At 47.0% G+C, this 17,716-nt stretch overlaps 1 long non-coding RNA gene across 1 annotated transcript in view; it reads left to right on the top strand.

Annotated features, from left to right (window-relative positions):
• LOC142923131 (uncharacterized) overlaps window positions 1–17,041 on the top strand; it is a 338,477-nt gene extending 321,436 nt beyond the window's left edge. Inside the window, exon 2 of the long non-coding RNA XR_012940536.1 lies at window positions 16,071–17,041. This is a non-coding gene — a long non-coding RNA (uncharacterized LOC142923131). The remainder of the gene's footprint in view (window positions 1–16,070) is intronic.
• The last annotated feature ends 675 nt before the right edge of the window (window positions 17,042–17,716 follow it).

Here is a 17,716-nt window from a genome sequence, read left to right as displayed (position 1 = left end):
GGGTTCAGTGTTAATCAGTGAGACTCCCATAGGGTTCAGTGTTAATCAGTGAGACTCCCACAGGGTTCAGTGTTAATCAGTGAGACACCCACAGGGTTCAGTGTTAATCAGTGAGACTCCCATAGGGTTCAGTGTTAATCAGTGAGACTCCCACAGGGTTCAGTGTTTATCAGTGAGACTCCCATAGTGTTCAGTGTTAATCAGTGAGACTCCGATAGGGTTCAGTGTTAATCAGTGAGACTCCCACAGGGTTCAGTGTTAATCAGTGAGACTCCCACAGGGTTCAGTGTTAATCAATGAGACTCCCATAGGGTTCAGTGTTAATCAGTGAGACTCCCATAGGGTTCAGTGTTAATCAGTGAGACTCCCACAGGGTTCAGTGTTAATCAGTGAGACTCCCACAGGGTTCAGTTTTAATCAATGAGACTCCCACAGGGTTCAGTATTAATCGGTGAGACTCCCATAGGGTTCAATGTTAATCAGTGAGACTCCCATAGGGTTCGGTGTTAATCAGTGAGACTCCCATAGGGTTCAGTGTTAATCAGTGAGACTCCCATAGGGTTCGGTGTTAATCAGTGAGACTCCCATAGGGTTCAGTGTTAATCAGTGAGACTCCCATAGGGTTCAGTGTTAATCAGTGAGACTCCCACAGGGTTCATGTGTTAATCAGTGAGACTCCCATTGGGTTCAGTGTTAATCAATGAGACTCCCATAGGGTTCAGTGTTAATCAGTGAGACTCCAACAGGGTTCAGTATTAATCAGTGAGACTCCAACAGGGTTCAGTGTTAATCAGTGAGATTCCCACAGGGTTCAGTGTTAATCAGTGAGACTCCCATAGTGTTCAGTGTAAATCACTGAGACTCTCATTGGGTTCGGTGTTAATCAGTGAGACTCCCATAGGGTTCAGTTTTAATCAGTGAGACTCCCATAGGGTTCAGTGTTAATCAGTGAGACTCCCATAGGGTTCAGTGTTAATCAGAGAGACTCCCACAGGGTTCAGTGTTAATCAGCGAGATTCCCATAGGGTTCAGTGTTAATCAGTGAGACTCCCACAGGGTTCAGTGTTAATCAGTGAGACTCCCATTGGGTCAGTATTAATCGGTGAGACTCCCATAGGGTTCAGTGTTAATCAGTGAGACTCCCATAGGGTTCAGTGTTAATCAGTGAGACTACCACAGGGTTCAGTGTTAATCAGTGAAATTCCCACAGGGTTCAGTGTTAATCAGTGAGACTCCCACAGGGTTCAGTGTTAATCAGTGAGACTCCCATAGGGTTCAGTGTTAATCAGTGAGACTCCCACAGGGTTCAGTGTTTATCAGTGAGACTCCCATAGTGTTCAGTGTTAATCAGTGAGACTCCCATAGGGTTCAGTGTTAATCAGTGAGACTCCCACAGGGTTCAGTGTTAATCAGTGAGACTCCCACAGGGTTCAGTGTTAATCAATGAGACTCCCATAGGGTTCAGTGTTAATCAGTGAGACTCCCACAGGGTTCAGTGTTAATCAGTGAGACTCCCACAGGGTTCAGTGTTAATCAGTGAGACTCCCATAGGGTCCAGTGTTAATCAGTGAGACTCTCACAGGGATCAGTGTTAATCAGTGAAACTCCCATAGGGTTCAGTGTTAATCAGTGAGACTCCCACAGGGTTCAGTGTTAATCAGCGAGATTCCCATAGGTTTCAGTGTTAATCAGTGAGACTCCCACAGGGTTCAGTGTTAATCAGTGAGACTCCCATTGGGTCAGTATTAATCGGTGAGACTCCCATAGGGTTCAGTGTTAATTAGTGAGACTCCCATAGGGTTCAGTGTTAATCAGTGAGACTACCACAGGGTTCAGTGTTAATCAGTGAAATTCCCATAGGGTTCAGTGTTAATCAGTGAGACTCCCACAGGGTTCAGTGTTAATCAGTGAGACTCCCACAGGGTCCAGTATTAATCAGTGAGATTCCGACAGGGTTCAGTGTTAATCAGTGAGACTCCCATAGGGTTCGGTGTTAATCAGTGAGACTCCCGTAGGGTTCAGTGTTAATCAGTGAGACTCCCATAGGGTTCAGTGTTAATCAGTGAGACTCCCATAGGGTTCAGTGTTAAACAGTGAGACTCCCACAGGGTTAATGTGTTAATCAGTGAGACTCCCTCAGGGTTCAGTGTTAATCAGTGAGACTCCCACAGGGTTCAGTGTTAATCAGTGAGACTCCCACAGGGTTCAGTGTTAATCAGTGAGACTCCCACAGGGTTCAGTGTTAATCAATGAGACTCCCATAGGGTTCAGTGTTAATCAGTGAGACTCCCACAGGGTTCAGTGTTAATCAGTGAGACTCCCACAGGGTTCAGTTTTAATCAATGAGACTCCCACAGGGTTCAGTATTAATCGGTGGGACTCCCATAGGGTTCAGTGTTAATCAGTGAGACTCCCATAGGGTTCGGTGTTAATCAGTGAGACTCCCATAGGGTTCAGTGTTAATCAGTGAGACTCCCATAGGGTTCAGTGTTGATCAGTGAGACTCCCACAGGTTTCATGTGTTAATCAGTGAGACTCCCACAGGGTTCATGTGTTAATCAGTGAGACTCCCATAGGGTTCAGTGTTAATCAATGAGACTCCCATAGGGTTCAGTGTTAATCAGTGAGACTCCAACAGGGTTCAGTATTAATCAGTGAGACTCCAACAGGGTTCAGTGTTAATCAGTGAGATTCCCACAGGGTTCAGTGTTAATCAGTGAGACTCCCATAGTGTTCAGTGTAAATCACTGAGACTCCCATTGGGTTCGGTGTTAATCAGTGAGACTCCCATAGGGTTCAGTTTTAATCAGTGAGACTCCCATAGGGTTCAGTTTTAATCAGTGAGAATCCCATAGGGTTCAGTGTTAATCAGGGAGACTCCCATAGGGTTCAGTGTTAATCAGTGAGACTCCCATAGGGTTCAGTGTTAATCAGTGAGACTCCCATAGGGTTCAGTGTTAATCAGTGAGACTCCCACAGGGTTCAGTGTTAATCAGTGAGACTCCCATAGGGTTCAGTGTTAATCAGTGAGACTCCCACAGGGTTCAGTGTTAATCAGTGAGACTCCCATAGGGTTCAGTGTTAATCAGTGAGACTCCCACAGGGTTCAGTGTTAATCAGTGAGACACCCACAGGGTTCTGTGTTAATCAGTGAGACTCCCATAGGGTTCAGTGTTAATCAGTGAGACTCCCACAGGGTTCAGTGTTAATCAGTGAGACTCCCATAGGGTCCAGTGTTAATCAGTGAGACTCTCACAGGGATCAGTGTTAATCAGTGAGACTCCCATAGGGTTCAGTGTTAATCAGTGAGACTCCCACAGGGTTCAGTGTTAATCAGCGAGATTCCCATAGGTTTCAGTGTTAATCAGTGAGACTCCCACAGGGTTCAGTGTTAATCAGTGAGACTCCCATTGGGTCAGTATTAATCGGTGAGACTCCCATAGGGTTCAGTGTTAATTAGTGAGACTCCCATAGAGTTCAGTGTTAATCAGTGAGACTACCACAGGGTTCAGTGTTAATCAGTGAAATTCCCATAGGGTTCAGTGTTAATCAGTGAGACTCCCACAGGGTTCAGTGTTAATCAGTGAGACTCCCACAGGGTCCAGTATTAATCAGTGAGATTCCGACAGGGTTCAGTGTTAATCAGTGAGACTCCCATAGGGTTCGGTGTTAATCAGTGAGACTCCCATAGGGTTCAGTGTTAATCAGTGAGACTCCCATAGGGTTCAGTGTTAATCAGTGAGACTCCCATAGGGTTCAGTGTTAAACAGTGAGACTCCCACAGGGTTCATGTGTTAATCAGTGAGACTCCCTCAGGGTTCAGTGTTAATCAGTGAGACTCCCACAGGGTTCAGTGTTAATCAGTGAGACTCCCACAGGGTTCAGTGTTAATCAGTGAGACTCCCACAGGGTTCAGTGTTAATCAATGAGACTCCCATAGGGTTCAGTGTTAATCAGTGAGACTCCCACAGGGTTCAGTGTTAATCAGTGAGACTCCCACAGGGTTCAGTTTTAATCAATGAGACTCCCACAGGGTTCAGTATTAATCGGTGGGACTCCCATAGGGTTCAGTGTTAATCAGTGAGACTCCCATAGGGTTCGGTGTTAATCAGTGAGACTCCCATAGGGTTCAGTGTTAATCAGTGAGACTCCCATAGGGTTCAGTGTTGATCAGTGAGACTCCCACAGGTTTCATGTGTTAATCAGTGAGACTCCCACAGGGTTCATGTGTTAATCAGTGAGACTCCCATAGGGTTCAGTGTTAATCAATGAGACTCCCATAGGGTTCAGTGTTAATCAGTGAGACTCCAACAGGGTTCAGTATTAATCAGTGAGACTCCAACAGGGTTCAGTGTTAATCAGTGAGATTCCCACAGGGTTCAGTGTTAATCAGTGAGACTCCCATAGTGTTCAGTGTAAATCACTGAGACTCCCATTGGGTTCGGTGTTAATCAGTGAGACTCCCATAGGGTTCAGTTTTAATCAGTGAGACTCCCATAGGGTTCAGTTTTAATCAGTGAGACTCCCATAGGGTTCAGTGTTAATCAGGGAGACTCCCATAGGGTTCAGTGTTAATCAGTGAGACTCCCATAGGGTTCAGTGTTAATCAGTGAGACTCCCATAGGGTTCAGTGTTAATCAGTGAGACTCCCACAGGGTTCAGTGTTAATCAGTGAGACACCCACAGGGTTCTGTGTTAATCAGTGAGACTCCCATAGGGGTCAGTGTTAATCAGTGAGACTCCCACAGGGTTCAGTGTTAATCAGTGACTCTCCCATAGGGTCCAGTGTTAATCAGTGAGACTCTCACAGGGTTCAGTGTTAATCAGTGAGACTCCCATAGGGTTCAGTGTTAATCAGAGAGACTCCCACAGGGTTCAGTGTTAATCAGCGAGATTCCCATAGGGTTCAGTGTTAATCAGTGAGACTCCCACAGGGTTCAGTGTTAATCAGTGAGACTCCCATTGGGTCAGTATTAATCGGTGAGACTCCCATAGGGTTCAGTGTTAATCAGTGAGACTCCCATAGGGTTCAGTGTTAATCAGTGAGACTACCACAGGGTTCAGTGTTAATCAGTGAAATTCCCACAGGGTTCAGTGTTAATCAGTGAGACTCCCACAGGGTTCAGTGTTAATCAGTGAGACTCCCATAGGGTTCAGTGTTAATCAGTGAGACTCCCACAGGGTTCAGTGTTTATCAGTGAGACTCCCATAGTGTTCAGTGTTAATCAGTGAGACTCCCATAGGGTTCAGTGTTAATCAGTGAGACTCCCACAGGGTTCAGTGTTAATCAGTGAGACTCCCACAGGGTTCAGTGTTAATCAATGAGACTCCCATAGGGTTCAGTGTTAATCAGTGAGACTCCCATAGGGTTCAGTGTTAATCAGTGAGACTCCCACAGGGTTCAGTGTTAATCAGTGAGACTCCCACAGGGTTCAGTTTTAATCAATGAGACTCCCACAGGGTTCAGTATTAATCGGTGAGACTCCCATAGGGTTCAATGTTAATCAGTGAGACTCCCATAGGGTTCGGTGTTAATCAGTGAGACTCCCATAGGGTTCAGTGTTAATCAGTGAGACTCCCATAGGGTTCGGTGTTAATCAGTGAGACTCCCATAGGGTTCAGTGTTAATCAGTGAGACTCCCATAGGGTTCAGTGTTAATCAGTGAGACTCCCACAGGGTTCATGTGTTAATCAGTGAGACTCCCATTGGGTTCAGTGTTAATCAATGAGACTCCCATAGGGTTCAGTGTTAATCAGTGAGACTCCAACAGGGTTCAGTATTAATCAGTGAGACTCCAACAGGGTTCAGTGTTAATCAGTGAGATTCCCACAGGGTTCAGTGTTAATCAGTGAGACTCCCATAGTGTTCAGTGTAAATCACTGAGACTCTCATTGGGTTCGGTGTTAATCAGTGAGACTCCCATAGGGTTCAGTTTTAATCAGTGAGACTCCCATAGGGTTCAGTTTTAATCAGTGAGACTCCCATAGGGTTCAGTGTTAATCAGGGAGACTCCCATAGGGTTCAGTGTTAATCAGTGAGACTCCCATAGGGTTCAGTGTTAATCAGTGAGACTCCCATAGGGTTCAGTGTTAATCAGTGAGACTCCCACAGGGTTCAGTGTTAATCAGTGAGACACCCACAGGGTTCAGTGTTAATCAGTGAGACTCCCATAGGGTTCAGTGTTAATCAGTGAGACTCCCACAGGGTTCAGTGTTTATCAGTGAGACTCCCATAGTGTTCAGTGTTAATCAGTGAGACTCCGATAGGGTTCAGTGTTAATCAGTGAGACTCCCACAGGGTTCAGTGTTAATCAGTGAGACTCCCACAGGGTTCAGTGTTAATCAATGAGACTCCCATAGGGTTCAGTGTTAATCAGTGAGACTCCCATAGGGTTCAGTGTTAATCAGTGAGACTCCCACAGGGTTCAGTGTTAATCAGTGAGACTCCCACAGGGTTCAGTTTTAATCAATGAGACTCCCACAGGGTTCAGTATTAATCGGTGAGACTCCCATAGGGTTCAATGTTAATCAGTGAGACTCCCATAGGGTTCGGTGTTAATCAGTGAGACTCCCATAGGGTTCAGTGTTAATCAGTGAGACTCCCATAGGGTTCGGTGTTAATCAGTGAGACTCCCATAGGGTTCAGTGTTAATCAGTGAGACTCCCATAGGGTTCAGTGTTAATCAGTGAGACTCCCACAGGGTTCATGTGTTAATCAGTGAGACTCCCATTGGGTTCAGTGTTAATCAATGAGACTCCCATAGGGTTCAGTGTTAATCAGTGAGACTCCAACAGGGTTCAGTATTAATCAGTGAGACTCCAACAGGGTTCAGTGTTAATCAGTGAGATTCCCACAGGGTTCAGTGTTAATCAGTGAGACTCCCATAGTGTTCAGTGTAAATCACTGAGACTCTCATTGGGTTCGGTGTTAATCAGTGAGACTCCCATAGGGTTCAGTTTTAATCAGTGAGACTCCCATAGGGTTCAGTGTTAATCAGTGAGACTCCCATAGGGTTCAGTGTTAATCAGAGAGACTCCCACAGGGTTCAGTGTTAATCAGCGAGATTCCCATAGGGTTCAGTGTTAATCAGTGAGACTCCCACAGGGTTCAGTGTTAATCAGTGAGACTCCCATTGGGTCAGTATTAATCGGTGAGACTCCCATAGGGTTCAGTGTTAATCAGTGAGACTCCCATAGGGTTCAGTGTTAATCAGTGAGACTACCACAGGGTTCAGTGTTAATCAGTGAAATTCCCACAGGGTTCAGTGTTAATCAGTGAGACTCCCACAGGGTTCAGTGTTAATCAGTGAGACTCCCATAGGGTTCAGTGTTAATCAGTGAGACTCCCACAGGGTTCAGTGTTTATCAGTGAGACTCCCATAGTGTTCAGTGTTAATCAGTGAGACTCCCATAGGGTTCAGTGTTAATCAGTGAGACTCCCACAGGGTTCAGTGTTAATCAGTGAGACTCCCACAGGGTTCAGTGTTAATCAATGAGACTCCCATAGGGTTCAGTGTTAATCAGTGAGACTCCCATAGGGTTCAGTGTTAATCAGTGAGACTCCCACAGGGTTCAGTGTTAATCAGTGAGACTCCCACAGGGTTCAGTTTTAATCAATGAGACTCCCACAGGGTTCAGTATTAATCGGTGAGACTCCCATAGGGTTCAATGTTAATCAGTGAGACTCCCATAGGGTTCGGTCTTAATCAGTGAGACTCCCATAGGGTTCAGTGTTAATCAGTGAGACTCCCATAGGGTTCGGTGTTAATCAGTGAGACTCCCATAGGGTTCAGTGTTAATCAGTGAGACTCCCATAGGGTTCAGTGTTAATCAGTGAGACTCCCACAGGGTTCATGTGTTAATCAGTGAGACTCCCATTGGGTTCAGTGTTAATCAATGAGACTCCCATAGGGTTCAGTGTTAATCAGTGAGACTCCAACAGGGTTCAGTATTAATCAGTGAGACTCCAACAGGGTTCAGTGTTAATCAGTGAGATTCCCACAGGGTTCAGTGTTAATCAGTGAGACTCCCATAGTGTTCAGTGTAAATCACTGAGACTCTCATTGGGTTCGGTGTTAATCAGTGAGACTCCCATAGGGTTCAGTTTTAATCAGTGAGACTCCCATAGGGTTCAGTTTTAATCAGTGAGACTCCCATAGGGTTCAGTGTTAATCAGGGAGACTCCCATAGGGTTCAGTGTTAATCAGTGAGACTCCCATAGGGTTCAGTGTTAATCAGTGAGACTCCCATAGGGTTCAGTGTTAATCAGTGAGACTCCCACAGGGTTCAGTGTTAATCAGTGAGACACCCACAGGGTTCTGTGTTAATCAGTGAGACTCCCATAGGGTTCAGTGTTAATCAGTGAGACTCCCACAGGGTTCAGTGTTAATCAGTGAGACTCCCATTGGGTCAGTATTAATCGGTGAGACTCCCATAGGGTTCAGTGTTAATCAGTGAGACTCCCATAGGGTTCAGTGTTAATCAGTGAGACTACCACAGGGTTCAGTGTTAATCAGTGAAATTCCCACAGGGTTCAGTGTTAATCAGTGAGACTCCCACAGGGTTCAGTGTTAATCAGTGAGACTCCCATAGGGTTCAGTGTTAATCAGTGAGACTCCCACAGGGTTCAGTGTTTATCAGTGAGACTCCCATAGTGTTCAGTGTTAATCAGTGAGACTCCCATAGGGTTCAGTGTTAATCAGTGAGACTCCCACAGGGTTCAGTGTTAATCAGTGAGACTCCCACAGGGTTCAGTGTTAATCAATGAGACTCCCATAGGGTTCAGTGTTAATCAGTGAGACTCCCATAGGGTTCAGTGTTAATCAGTGAGACTCCCACAGGGTTCAGTGTTAATCAGTGAGACTCCCACAGGGTTCAGTTTTAATCAATGAGACTCCCACAGGGTTCAGTATTAATCGGTGAGACTCCCATAGGGTTCAATGTTAATCAGTGAGACTCCCATAGGGTTCGGTGTTAATCAGTGAGACTCCCATAGGGTTCAGTGTTAATCAGTGAGATTCCCATAGGGTTCGGTGTTAATCAGTGAGACTCCCATAGGGTTCAGTGTTAATCAGTGAGACTCCCATAGGGTTCAGTGTTAATCAGTGAGACTCCCACAGGGTTCATGTGTTAATCAGTGAGACTCCCATAGGGTTCAGTGTTAATCAATGAGACTCCCATAGGGTTCAGTGTTAATCAGTGAGACTCCAACAGGGTTCAGTATTAATCAGTGAGACTCCAACAGGGTTCAGTGTTAATCAGTGAGATTCCCACAGGGTTCAGTGTTAATCAGTGAGACTCCCATAGTGTTCAGTGTAAATCACTGAGACTCTCATTGGGTTCGGTGTTAATCAGTGAGACTCCCATAGGGTTCAGTTTTAATCAGTGAGACTCCCATAGGGTTCAGTTTTAATCAGTGAGACTCCCATAGGGTTCAGTGTTAATCAGGGAGACTCCCATAGGGTTCAGTGTTAATCAGTGAGACTCCCATAGGGTTCAGTGTTAATCAGTGAGACTCCCATAGGGTTCAGTGTTAATCAGTGAGACTCCCACAGGGTTCAGTGTTAATCAGTGAGACACCCACAGGGTTCTGTGTTAATCAGTGAGACTCCCATAGGGTTCAGTGTTAATCAGTGAGACTCCCACAGGGTTCAGTGTTAATCAGTGAGACTCCCATAGGGTCCAGTGTTAATCAGTGAGACTCTCACAGGGATCAGTGTTAATCAGTGAGACTCCCATAGGGTTCAGTGTTAATCAGTGAGACTCCCACAGGGTTCAGTGTTAATCAGCGAGATTCCCATAGGTTTCAGTGTTAATCAGTGAGACTCCCACAGGGTTCAGTGTTAATCAGTGAGACTCCCATTGGGTCAGTATTAATCGGTGAGACTCCCATAGGGTTCAGTGTTAATTAGTGAGACTCCCATAGGGTTCAGTGTTAATCAGTGAGACTACCACAGGGTTCAGTGTTAATCAGTGAAATTCCCATAGGGTTCAGTGTTAATCAGTGAGACTCCCACAGGGTTCAGTGTTAATCAGTGAGACTCCCACAGGGTCCAGTATTAATCAGTGAGATTCCGACAGGGTTCAGTGTTAATCAGTGAGACTCCCACATGGTTCAGTGTTGATCAGTGAGACTCCCACAGGTTTCATGTGTTAATCAGTGAGACTCCCACAGGGTTCATGTGTTAATCAGTGAGACTCCCATAGGGTTCAGTGTTAATCAATGAGACTCCCATAGGGTTCAGTGTTAATCAGTGAGACTCCAACAGGGTTCAGTATTAATCAGTGAGACTCCAACAGGGTTCAGTGTTAATCAGTGAGATTCCCACAGGGTTCAGTGTTAATCAGTGAGACTCCCATAGTGTTCAGTGTAAATCACTGAGACTCCCATTGGGTTCGGTGTTAATCAGTGAGACTCCCATAGGGTTCAGTTTTAATCAGTGAGACTCCCATAGGGTTCAGTTTTAATCAGTGAGACTCCCATAGGGTTCAGTGTTAATCAGGGAAACTCCCATAGGGTTCAGTGTTAATCAGTGAGACTCCCATAGGGTTCAGTGTTAATCAGTGAGACTCCCATAGGGTTCAGTGTTAATCAGTGAGACTCCCACAGGGTTCAGTGTTAATCAGTGAGACACCCACAGGGTTCTGTGTTAATCAGTGAGACTCCCATAGGGGTCAGTGTTAATCAGTGAGACTCCCACAGGGTTCAGTGTTAATCAGTGAGACTCCCATAGAGTCCAGTGTTAATCAGTGAGACTCTCACAGGGTTCAGTGTTAATCAGTGAGACTCCCATAGGGTTCAGTGTTAATCAGAGAGACTCCCACTGGGTTCAGTGTTAATCAGCGAGATTCCCATAGGGTTCAGTGTTAATCAGTGAGACTCCCACAGGGTTCAGTGTTAATCAGTGAGACTCCCATTGGGTCAGTATTAATCGGTGAGACTCCCATAGGGTTCAGTGTTAATCAGTGAGACTCCCATAGGGTTCAGTGTTAATCAGTGAGACTACCACAGGGTTCAGTGTTAATCAGTGAAATTCCCACAGGGTTCAGTGTTAATCAGTGAGACTCCCACAGGGTTCAGTGTTAATCAGTGAGACTCCCATAGGGTGCAGTGTTCATCAGTGAGACTCCCACAGGGTTCAGTGTTTATCAGTGAGACTCCCATAGTGTTCAGTGTTAATCAGTGAGACTCCCATAGGGTTCAGTGTTAATCAGTGAGACTCCCACAGGGTTCAGTGTTAATCAGTGAGACTCCCACAGGGTTCAGTGTTAATCAATGAGACTCCCATAGGGTTCAGTGTTAATCAGTGAGACTCCCATAGGGTTCAGTGTTAATCATTGAGACTCCCACAGGGTTCAGTGTTAATCAGTGAGACTCCCACAGGGTTCAGTTTTAATCAATGAGACTCCCACAGGGTTCAGTATTAATCGGTGAGACTCCCATAGGGTTCAATGTTAATCAGTGAGACTCCCATAGGGTTCGGTGTTAATCAGTGAGACTCCCATAGGGTTCAGTGTTAATCATTGAGACTCCCATAGGGTTCGGTGTTAATCAGTGAGACTCCCATAGGGTTCAGTGTTAATCAGTGAGACTCCCATAGGGTTCAGTGTTAATCAGTGAGACTCCCACAGGGTTCATGTGTTAATCAGTGAGACTCCCATAGGGTTCAGTGTTAATCAATGAGACTCCCATAGGGTTCAGTGTTAATCAGTGACACTCCAACAGGGTTCAGTATTAATCAGTGAGACTCCAACAGGGTTCAGTGTTAATCAGTGAGATTCCCACAGGGTTCAGTGTTAATCAGTGAGACTCCCATAGTGTTCAGTGTAAATCACTGAGACTCTCATTGGGTTCGGTGTTAATCAGTGAGACTCCCATAGGGTTCAGTTTTAATCAGTGAGACTCCCATAGGGTTCAGTTTTAATCAGTGAGACTCCCATAGGGTTCAGTGTTAATCAGGGAGACTCCCATAGGGTTCAGTGTTAATCAGTGAGACTCCCATAGGGTTCAGTGTTAATCAGTGAGACTCCCATAGGGTTCAGTGTTAATCAGTGAGACTCCCACAGGGTTCAGTGTTAATCAGTGAGACACCCCCAGGGTTCTGTGTTAATCAGTGAGACTCCCATAGGGTTCAGTGTTAATCAGTGAGACTCCCACAGGGTTCAGTGTTAATCAGTGAGACTCCCATAGGGTCCAGTGTTAATCAGTGAGACTCTCACAGGGATCAGTGTTAATCAGTGAGACTCCCATAGGGTTCAGTGTTAATCAGTGAGACTCCCACAGGGTTCAGTGTTAATCAGCGAGATTCCCATAGGTTTCAGTGTTAATCAGTGAGACTCCCACAGGGTTCAGTGTTAATCAGTGAGACTCCCATTGGGTCAGTATTAATCGGTGAGACTCCCATAGGGTTCAGTGTTAATTAGTGAGACTCTCATAGGGTTCAGTGTTAATCAGTGAGACTACCACAGGGTTCAGTGTTAATCAGTGAAATTCCCATAGGGTTCAGTGTTAATCAGTGAGACTCCCACAGGGTTCAGTGTTAATCAGTGAGACTCCCACAGGGTCCAGTATTAATCAGTGAGATTCCGACAGGGTTCAGTGTTAATCAGTGAGACTCCCACATGGTTCAGTGTTAATCAGTGAGACTCCCACAGGGTTCAGTGTTAATCAGTGAGACTCCCACAGGGTTCAGTGTTAATCAGTGAGACTCCCACAGGGTTCAGTGTGAATCAGTGAGACTCCCATGGGGTTCAGTGTTAATCAGTGAGACTCCCACATGGTTCATTGTTAATCAGTGAGTGTCCCACAGGGTTAATTGTTAATCAGTGAGACTCCCACAGGGTTCAGTGTTAATCAGTGAAATTCCCATAGGGTTCAGTGTTAATCAGTGAGACTCCTATAGGGTTCAGTGTTAATCAGTGAGACTCCCTCAGGGTTCAGTGTCATCAGTGAGCCTCCCATAGGGTTAAGTGTTAATCAGTGAGACTCCCATAGGGTTCAGTGTTAATCAGTGAGACTCCCATAGGGTTCAGTGTTAATCAGTGAGACTCCCACAGGGTTCAGTGTTAATCTGTGAGACTCCCATAGGGTTCAGTGTTAATCAGTGAGACTCCCATAGGGTTCAGTGTTAATCAGTGAGACTCCCATAGGGTTCAGTGTTAATCAGTGAGCCTCCCACAGGGTTCAGTGTTAATCAGTGAGAATCCCACAGTGTTCAGTGTTAATCAGTGATACTCCCACAGTGTTCAGTGTTAATCAGTGAGACTCCCTCAGGGTTCAGTGTTAATCACTGAGACTCCCACAGGGTTCAGTGTTAATCAGTGAGACTCCCATAGGGTTCAGTGTTAATCAGTGAGACTCCCATAGGTTTCAGTGTTAATCAGTGAGACTCCCACATGGTTCAGTGTTAATCAGTGAGACTCCCACAGGGTTCAGTGTTAATCAGTGAGACTCCCACAGGGTTCAGTGTTAATCAGTGAGACTCCCACAGGGTTCAGTGTTAATCAGTGAGACTCCCATAGGGTTCAGTGTTAATCAGTGAGGCTCCCACATGGTTCATTGTTAATCAGTGAGTGTCCCACAGGGTTAATTGTTAATCAGTGAGACTCCCACAGGGTTCAGTGTTAATCAGTGAGACTCTCATAGGGTTAAGTGTTAATCAGTGAGACTCCTATAGGGTTCAGTGTTAATCAGTGAGACTCCCTCAGGGTTCAGTGTTAATCAGTGAGACTCCCATAGGGTTAAGTGTTAATCAGTGAGACTCCCATAGGGTTCAGTGTTAATCAGTGAGACTCTCATAGGGTTCAGTGTTAATCAGTGAGACTCCCACAGGGTTCAGTGTTAATCTGTGAGACTCCCATAGGGTTCAGTGTTAATCAGTGAGACTCCTATAGGGTTCAGTGTTAATCAGTGAGACTCCCACAGGGTTCAGTGTTAATCTGTGAGACTCCCATAGGGTTCAGTGTTAATCAGTGAGACTCCCACAGGGTTCAGTGTGAATCAGTGAGACTCCCATGGGGTTCAGTGTTAATCAGTGAGACTCCCACATGGTTCATTGTTAATCAGTGAGTGTCCCACAGGGTTAATTGTTAATCAGTGAGACTCCCACAGGGTTCAGTGTTAATCAGTGAAATTCCCATAGGGTTCAGTGTTAATCAGTGAGACTCCTATAGGGTTCAGTGTTAATCAGTGAGACTCCCTCAGGGTTCAGTGTCATCAGTGAGACTCCCATAGGGTTAAGTGTTAATCAGTGAGACTCCCATAGGGTTCAGTGTTAATCAGTGAGACTCCCATAGGGTTCAGTGTTAATCAGTGAGACTCCCACAGGGTTCAGTGTTAATCTGTGAGACTCCCATAGGGTTCAGTGTTAATCAGTGAGACTCCCATAGGGTTCAGTGTTAATCAGTGAGACTCCCATAGGGTTCAGTGTTAATCAGTGAGACTCCCACAGGGTTCAGTGTTAATCAGTGAGAATCCCACAGTGTTCAGTGTTAATCAGTGAGACTCCCACAGTGTTCAGTGTTAATCAGTGAGACTCCCTCAGGGTTCAGTGTTAATCACTGAGACTCCCACAGGGTTCAGTGTTAATCAGTGAGACTCCCATAGGGTTCAGTGTTAATCAGTGAGACTCCCATAGGTTTCAGTGTTAATCAGTGAGACTCCCACATGGTTCAGTGTTAATCAGTGAGACTCCCACAGGGTTCAGTGTTAATCAGTGAGACTCCCACAGGGTTCAGTGTTAATCAGTGAGACTCCCACAGGGTTCAGTGTTAATCAGTGAGACTCCCATTGGGTTCAGTGTTAATCAGTGAGACTCCCACATGGTTCATTGTTAATCAGTGAGTGTCCCACAGGGTTAATTGTTAATCAGTGAGACTCCCACAGGGTTCAGTGTTAATCAGTGAGACTCTCATAGGGTTAAGTGTTAATCAGTGAGACTCCTATAGGGTTCAGTGTTAATCAGTGAGACTCCCTCAGGGTTCAGTGTTAATCAGTGAGACTCCCATAGGGTTAAGTGTTAATCAGTGAGACTCCCATAGGGTTCAGTGTTAATCAGTGAGACTCCCATAGGGTTCAGTGTTAATCAGTGAGACTCCCACAGGGTTCAGTGTTAATCTGTGAGACTCCCATAGGGTTCAGTGTTAATCAGTGAGACTCCCATAGGGTTCAGTGTTAATCAGTGAGACTCCCACAGGGTTCAGTGTTAATCTGTGAGACTCCCATAGGGTTCAGTGTTAATCAGTGAGACTCCCACAGTGTTCAGTGTTAATCAGTGAGACTCCCTCAGGGTTCAGTGTTAATCACTGAGACTCCCACAGGGTTCAGTGTTAATCAGTGAGACTCCCATAGGGTTCAGTGTTAATCAGTGAGACTCCCATAGGTTTCAGTGTTAATCAGTGAGACTCCCACATGGTTCAGTGTTAATCAGTGAGACTCCCACAGGGTTCAGTGTTAATCAGTGAGACTCCCACAGGGTTCAGTGTTAATCAGTGAGACTTCCATAGGGTTCAGTGTTAATCAGTGAGACTCCCACAGGGTTCAGTGTTAATCTGTGAGACTCCCATAGGGTTCAGTGTTAATCAGTGAGAGTCCCATAGGGTTCAGTGTTAATCAGTGAGACTCCCATAGGGTTCAGTGTTAATCAGTGAGACTCCCACAGGGTTCAGTGTTAATCTGTGAGACTCCCATAGGGTTCAGTGTTAATCAGTGAGACTCCCACAGTGTTCAGTGTTAATCAGTGAGATTCCCTCAGGGTTCAGTGTTAATCACTGAGACTCCCACAGGGTTCAGTGTTAATCAGTGAGACTCCCATAGGGTTCAGTGTTAATCAGTGAGACTCCCATAGGTTTCAGTGTTAATCAGTGATACTCCCACATGGTTCAGTGTTAATCAGTGAGACTCCCACAGGGTTCAGTGTTAATCAGTGAGACTCCCACAGGGTTCAGTGTTAATCAGTGAGACTCCCATAGGGTTCAGTGTTAATCAGTGAGACTCCGATAGGGTTCAGTGTTAATCGGTGAGACTCCCATAGGGTTCAGTGTTAATCAGTGAGACTGTGGTGCCGCCGCAGTGGAGCCGCTCCAGCGGAACCGCGCCCACTACCGCGGCGCCATCACCTATGCCGCGGATTTCCCGCCACTCTCCCGGGGCCGGTGCCTTCTCAGACGTCCGCGTTTTGGCCCCTGCACAGTCGTGAGGCCGCTGCAGCAGGGCCACTCTGCCGAGGTCGTGCCCACCGCTGCAAAGCCGCCACCGGGGGATGTCGACGCCGACGCTGCGCACCCTCACCACCCCCCCCCCCCCCCACACACACGAACGTACACACGCCCCACGTAGAGCCAGGAGGGGAGGTCACCCGGCTGATAGGTTTTTGTCCAGAAGTCCCTAGTGGGATCGAACTTCATGGTTTCCTGCGGCCAGGAAATTGGGCGATCCTCCCCCTTGTAGCTGACATGCACTGCGGCGCCGCAACCTGATATTAAAGTTGCATGGTCGCGGCAAGGGCCATCGAACCACCGCGAGTGGAGCCTCACACATGCACGGGTCAGTGGACTGGTAGCGGGAGAACAGAGAGCGGACGTCGGTGAGATCACTGCGGCGACGTCATCTGAGCTGGGATCTGGACATCAAAAGGGCGGGAGAAATCGAGCCCCTGATTGGACGGGAGGCCAAGGGTCGGAAAGAGCAAACATTCCTTTGTTGTAGGTAGGATAAAAAGGGGGGGGGGATCGGGGTAGCAAGGGGGTTTTTTCTGGTTCAAGATCATCGCGGTCCCGGGAGCAGGAGAGTCAGCCATCCGAGACGTCCGTGAGACGTACTCCAGCATCGGCAGGCTCGTCGCCTCATTCCCTCACAGCGGTCAGTACATCGGGGAGAAGTAAGTATGAGTGAGAGAGGCGTAAGTTCAGCCGTTTTACATCCAGGATAGAGAGCGGGGCGAGCGGTAGGGGAAATCGACTCGTAGACCTCCGAGGGATAGGTTAGCGTCCACTGACCATACCATCACAGGTAAATAAAATTCGCTAGTGGGGGGAAAAACAACTGTGTTGCGTGGTCTTTTGGGAGCGTGAAGTGGAGGGCAGTGTGCGCTGGGTGTCTACGTGTATGCGCGGCTGTGCACCTCGAGACGAAGCGGGTGGTGTTTACGTGCCCGCACGATTGCCCACCATAGTGCTTAGCGATCGCGTACCTGGGTGGCGGTGCCGCGGTCACGCACCCGCACACGGGTCTGGTCGCGAGATAGCGAGTTAGAGTGCCGAGCGTGCGCGTATTCGCGCGACTGTTTGAGCGGGACCTTTAACTCAGAGCCAAGCGAGCGTCCCCAATCAGCGGCGCGCGCACGGCAGAAACCCCGCCCGCCCGTCCCCCGGCTCCAACCCCTTCGTGTGCGATTGGTCTGTTTACGGGCAGAGGGTAGGGGCGTGTTTGTTATTGTCGGCACACGTGGAGCGCGGGTGGGAGGGAAACACGTGCCGCGCCTGTTTGTTTACGGGCGGGACGGAGATTTACTGGTGAGCGCGCTTACAGCCCCACCCCGCCTTTGCAGTGTAACGCATCGCAAGCGCGGAGCGTACGAGCCACTAATTAAACTATGCAAACGCGGTCTACATCCCAGGCAGAGGTACAGGGGGGCGAGACGTTAGGGGTCGTTAGTCTGGACCTGACGGAGTAGCCGGGGGGTAACGGTGTGAGTGGAACGGGGGAGTCGGTGAGCAG

Source organism: Petromyzon marinus, unplaced genomic scaffold, assembly GCF_048934315.1.
Source record: "Petromyzon marinus isolate PM22_M1 ecotype Great Lakes invasive population unplaced genomic scaffold, UKy_Petmar_22M1.pri1.0 PM_Scaffold_3, whole genome shotgun sequence".
Taxonomy (NCBI): Eukaryota; Metazoa; Chordata; class Hyperoartia; order Petromyzontiformes; family Petromyzontidae; genus Petromyzon; species Petromyzon marinus.
This window is presented reverse-complemented; position numbering and strand designations above follow the sequence as displayed.